Here is a 6,000-nt window from a genome sequence, read left to right as displayed (position 1 = left end):
TGCGGACAGCCCTTCCCCGGGAGGAACATCAGCTCGGTCTTGTCCAGGTTGAGCTTCAGGTGGTTTGTCGACATCCACTCCGAGATGTCAGCCAGACAAGCAGCAATGCGTGCCTCCACTTGGGTATCAGAGGGGGGGAATGAGAGGATCAGCTGGGTGTCATCGGCATAGCAGTGGTAGGAAAAGCCATGGGAGTGGATGACAGCACCCAGAGATGTAGTGTAGAGAGAGAAAAGAAGAGGACCCAGAACCGAGCCTTGGGGAACCCCAGTTGTGAGCCTGTGTGGTTCTGACACAGACCCTCTCAGCATCACCTGGTAGGAGCGACCCGTCAGGTAGGATGCAAACAGGGAGAGTGCAGAGCCTGAGACACCCATCCCCTCGAGGGTGGAGAGGAGGATCTGATGGTTCACCGTGTCGAACGCTGCAGACAGGTCCAGGAGTATCAGGACGGAGGAGAGAGAGTTCGCTCTAGCGGCATGGAGCGACTCCGTCACTGCCAGCAGGGCAGTCTCTGTCGAGTGACCCACTTTGAACCCAGACTGGTTGGAGTCCAGGAGGTTGTTCTGGTGGAGATAGGAGGACAGTTGTTTAAAGACAGCACGTTCGAGAGTTTTAGATAGGAAGGATAGAAGGGAAACCGGTCTGTAGTTCTTGATCTCAGAGGGGTCAAGTGTCGGTTTCTTCAGGAGGGGGGTGACTCTGGCAGTCTTGAAAGTAGAGGGAAAGTAGCCAGATGTCAGAGAGCTGTGCTGGCTAAACCACACACTTCACAAGGCAATCAAGTGGCCTATACAGGGTGAAACTACTTGTCAAGTGGCCTATACAGGGTGAAACTACTTACACTACTACAAAGTGCCAATAGCCTACTGCTTGAAGCACACAGACAATACAACTATAAACTACAGACTACCACACAAGCTAATAATACAATACTAATAGAAAAGCACTTAGAGTACCACTACTAGCAGCTTGCTAAATTACAAAATAATGTTACTATACTCAACTAGCCAGAGGTCAGGAGCTCAGTTCACTTCAGATGTCGGTTACACACTGAATAGAATACTCACAACCTGCCTACTTATCCCTTGAGCTGTGCTGGCTAAAAAAGGCCTACATACTCTCCAAGAGTTGGGAAAGAACATATCAAGAGAGTGGAGTGGTAGGCCCTTGGATTGACCAGTGGATGCAATGTACCCCACTTTGAGGTGTCACGTTTTAGGCCTAGATTTAGGGTAGGATTGAACCAGTCGCACTGTAGCCATACAAAGGCCTATAAGGGTTCCCAGATTGTAAAATGTTGTTCCTCCATCTTGGGAGAGTATGTAGGCCTTTCACTGGACCTCCTAGCCACTAAGATGACCACAGGCCCACCACTTAAAGACCACATGTTAGGGTGCCCAAATCTGAAGTTAGGTGGTCAAATTACCTGTAACTGAAGCAATTCAGTAAAGGTCAACGCTTCCTCATGGGGTCATTTTAGGGCCTAGGACCTCCAGTAAAGGGTAAAATACTCTTCTCGGTTGTGGGAACAACATATCCAATGATGAGGACCCCAGGCCCAAAGATGTCCCCCTGGCAACTGTTTCAACTTTGGGTCAGCCCAAAGTTGAAAGAAGGTTGTCAAATGAACTGAAACTGAAGCAATGGTGTAATTATGCCCACATCTGAAGTTAGGTGGTCAAATGAACTGAAACTGAAGCAATTCAGTAAAGGTCAACGCTTCCTCATGGGGTTATTTATAGTATATAGTATATACTGTGGCTCAGGAGGTAGAGCAGGTCGTTCAATGATCCATGGGTCGGCGGTTCGAATCCCGGCTCCTCCTGTCTACATGTCGAAGTGTCCTTGGGCAAGACACTGAACCCCAAATTGCTCCCGATGTGCTGGTTGGTACCTTGCATGGCTTCCGCCGCAATCGGTGTATGAATGGGTGAATGTAATGCACAATCTATGTGAAGCGCCTTGGATAAAGGCGCTATATAAATGCACCATTTAATTTTAACCATTTAATACCGTATTACATCAACATGTGAAGTTACTAAGTTCTTGCCAAACGGCACCATTTGAGGTAATGTTCATGAGACTGTGTTGGTTTGGCATTTCTCAACTGCCCCTGTCTAGATCTCAAGCAGACCTTGCCTTTGTAACACGTTGGCAAGACGCCTAATACTTATGAGATGGAAATCGCCCACAGCACAATACACAATGGATACAAGATATTTTTAATAATTTGAGAGGATGAGATACATAATGAGGGGCTCTGTCAGGAAGTTCCATGAGGTATGGGACACTTTCTTGGCTTAGGCAGAGGGAATCACATTTCCAGACAGTCATCCCTGAATGACCCCCCCGCCCGCCCCCCTTCTTTTTGTACTACGGATTGAAACGATGAACTATAAAACTAAACTATCCTGACTTCAAGTGGTGGAGAATACTGGATCATCACCTACTGTAGATCTGCATATATGGAGCCGGCCAGCAACTCTACATCTGGCCTCAAACCTCAAACCCTTAGATCTCCATATTTGGAGGTGACCTGTTCTGACATTCCATATGTTGATCCTTCCCCATGCACATGTCCTTCTCTTCAATGTCTCCCTTTTGATTGATACCTGCCCATGCAAACTCTAGACGGGCCCGCCCCAAAGTTATTAGTGCAGCTGCGCCCGGCAGCTGGCGAAAACTAGAGTAAGGCCCGAAAATTAAGGCTCAGCCCTACCTGGGACCTCATCAAACCCTGTACACTCAACACACTGCCCCCGCTGCCACCCGTAGATCTCCATATAGAGCTGACCTGTTATGACATTCCATATGTTGATTTGACCTCATCAAACCCTGTACACTCAAGACACGCTCCATATATGGCCAGTGCACGCGAGAAGCACGCGAGAAACGAGAAGCGACCTCACCCTAAAGGGCGGTGGAGGTGATAACATCACAGGAATAATAGGTCTTTTTGACCTGAATTCATCTTGTGTGGTAGGTCATGCGAGTCATGCGAGTTAAAACTGTAAATTGCCTTTACCTGTAAATTGCCCTGTGCCTATACATACAGCCGGCACAGAGCCTTGCCAATGAGCCAGATACCTAATCAATTCACTAAATTGCAGTGGTGGAAAAAGTACTCAAATGTTTTTTTTACTTAAGTAAAAGTATCAATACTGCAATGCAGAAATACTCTGTAACAAGTAAAAGTCCGGAATTCAAAATGCACTTGAGTAAAAGTAGAAAAGTAATGGTATTAAAATGTACCTATAAAGTACAAAATGTTAAAGGTATATTCAGTGATTGCACTTAATTCAAATATCACATTTCTTTTTTGGGGGGGATTTGTCTCCCTACTATAGAGTGTAGGGACCATATAAGCCTTATATGGGGACAGGGAGGAACTCCTTATATTATAAGGAGTTCCTCCCTGTCCCCAGTTAACCCCTGCATGGGGTCAAAAAACCGTAGGTTTCGTTTTTGGCTAGAGGGCCCAGCCTTCATCCAATCAGGATACAGAGGGGCCTTCCTCCAGTCATGATCGAGTGGGGGCTCGCTTTGGTGCACGTGCTGTTGGATTGTTGTGTGTCCCCCCACTGTAGAACGTTCATTGTTACTTGGTGGACCAGGGGGTTGGACCGGGGGGTTTACCAAATCACCACAATCACTGAATGCTCCTTTAAAGGACTCATTGTGCAGAATGTCCCATCTCACAACGTTTGAAATGTATACAAAATCTTTTGAAAATAGCAGATCTACAAGCTCACAACGTGACGTAGATTCAAATGGCCGAAATGTATATAGGGCAGGTATATAAGTGGTTATAATACTGTTTTGTAAGAATACCCAAATACCACAAAATTGTACTTAAGTACAATTTTGTAGCTTAAATCTACTTTACACCACTGCTAAACTACAGGTGCAATGGGCTTTCTATACTGTAAACACTGGCCACTAGAGGGAGATCAAGACAATGAATTAAAAACATGAACCTTCAAATTATGAAGAGCACAACTTCAATTTCTAAGCATATTTGTCTCCACCAGGCCGAAGGCATGGGGAGAGGGAGAGAGTATGTTTTGCACTCCGTCCGTCCGTGTGTCCGTCCGTCCGTCCGTCCGTGTGTCCGTCCGTGTGTCCGTCTGTGAACAGCTAATCTCCGGCACTGTTAACCCGGTCGATGCCACATTTTGCACACACACTCCCTGGATGCCAACGATGAACCTCTGCCCCAAAATTTCCAGAACGGCCTGTTATAGCGCCACCAGGAGGCCGCTTTGTGCAAAACAAGTTTTTGGACAGTACACCTACAGATTTTGTCCAAACATCACGCAAATTGGTACACAGTCTCTCTAGAGCCATTCAACCAAACGGGTCTTTCAGATTTCTCAGACTCCATCCTGATTGGCTAAGATTGGCTTCCAAAGTTCGCAGGAGTGTTCAGTTTCAAACAAAATGCTGCAAATCATGAACACATCGTGTGATTTCCGTGAAATAGCGCACGCACATTTCCACTAGGCCGAGGAAGAAATGCCACGTGAACATTTTCAACTCAGCCTCATGGTGGCGCTATAACTGGCCGAAAAGTGTTTTTACCTCCAACTGCACGGATTTGTGGATAACTTTGTATGCCAACTCCCTAGAGGCCAAGGAAAAACCTTTGCCTGGAATTTTTCACATCTGCTCTTTATAGCGCCACCAGGAGGCCGACATATGTAAAACACATTTTCTAATATTACTCCTTCAGATGTTATCCAAATTTCACGCAAATCGGTACACATGCTCTCCATAGTCATGTAATCCACCTTCATTGCCTACGATTGGCTTCTAAACTTTTCAGGAGTAGCCCGCTTGGTACCCGTTTTGTACAAATCGCCACAACTACTCAACGCAGCTTCCGATTTCGGTGAAACTGTGCATGCATATTCCCACTAGGCTGAGGAAAAAATGCCACTTGACAGTTTTCAAATCAGCCTCATGGTGGCGCTACAACAGGCCAAGCTGTGTCTCACACACACACACACACACACACACACACACACAAAACATGATTATATTACTCCTAAACATTTTGCCAAACATCACACACACTCCTATCCTCCTGGTGGAGACCTGTGCCCAGAAGGGCACTTTTTCTAGTTTAGAAATGTTTCTGTAGACTCTGAACTGTTACCATTCCTTTAATTGATGAATGATGATTTTCCCCAGGGGCGCCTGCTGGCCTAGTGGTCCCTAGTGGTATCTATCAATAAAGGCAGAAAAGCCAAAAACAAATTGTAAAAGAAAAAATCACACCCGTGTGAACTGAGTGGTGTAAGGTTTTATATAGCATGATCAGCTGTGGTCTGACGTAATGTCTGACGTAATGAAATCATTATTATTATATAAGGTAAGGTATTATATAGCCTGATCAGCTCTGATCTGACGTAATGAAATCACACCCGGATGTGATTTCACAACTGGCCTTTTTTGTGCAGAAAAAATGAGCATGGTTGCTACGGTCATCCAGTTCACCCGGGTGTGATTTAATTACGTCAGAAATCATTTTGAACATAGCAACCATGCTCATTTTTTTCTGCACACAAAAGCCAGTTGTAGGAGTGGTTTACACCACTCAAAAAAGATGATAATTTCCCTCCTATATCTATATTGTAACGACCCTGCAAAACACCCGGCCGTAACTTCCTCCTCCAAGCGAGCTAGCTCTCTTGGTGCGGCTTGTTGCTTGCCTTGTCTACTGAGTTGGAGATCGGGGTTCGACTCCAGCTCAGGGTGCTAAACATTACATTGGTGTAGGAAGTGAACGAGGACCCCTGGAGCGTGCCCTTGCGCGAGGGACGTGAGGGACTCGAGAAGTGAAGGGAGAGAAAGGAGGGGGTAGTGTAACGACCCTGCAAAAGACCCGGCCATAACTTGCTCCTCCAAGGGAGCTAGCTCTCTTGGCGCGGCTTGTCCACTGCTTGCCTTGTCTACTGAGTTGGAGGCTGGAGTTCAACTCCAGCTCAGGGTGCT

The sequence above is a fragment of the Electrona antarctica genome, assembly GCF_951216825.1.
Source record: "Electrona antarctica genome assembly, chromosome: 13".
NCBI lineage: Eukaryota > Metazoa > Chordata > Actinopteri > Myctophiformes > Myctophidae > Electrona > Electrona antarctica.
Note: the sequence above shows the minus strand (reverse complement) of the source record.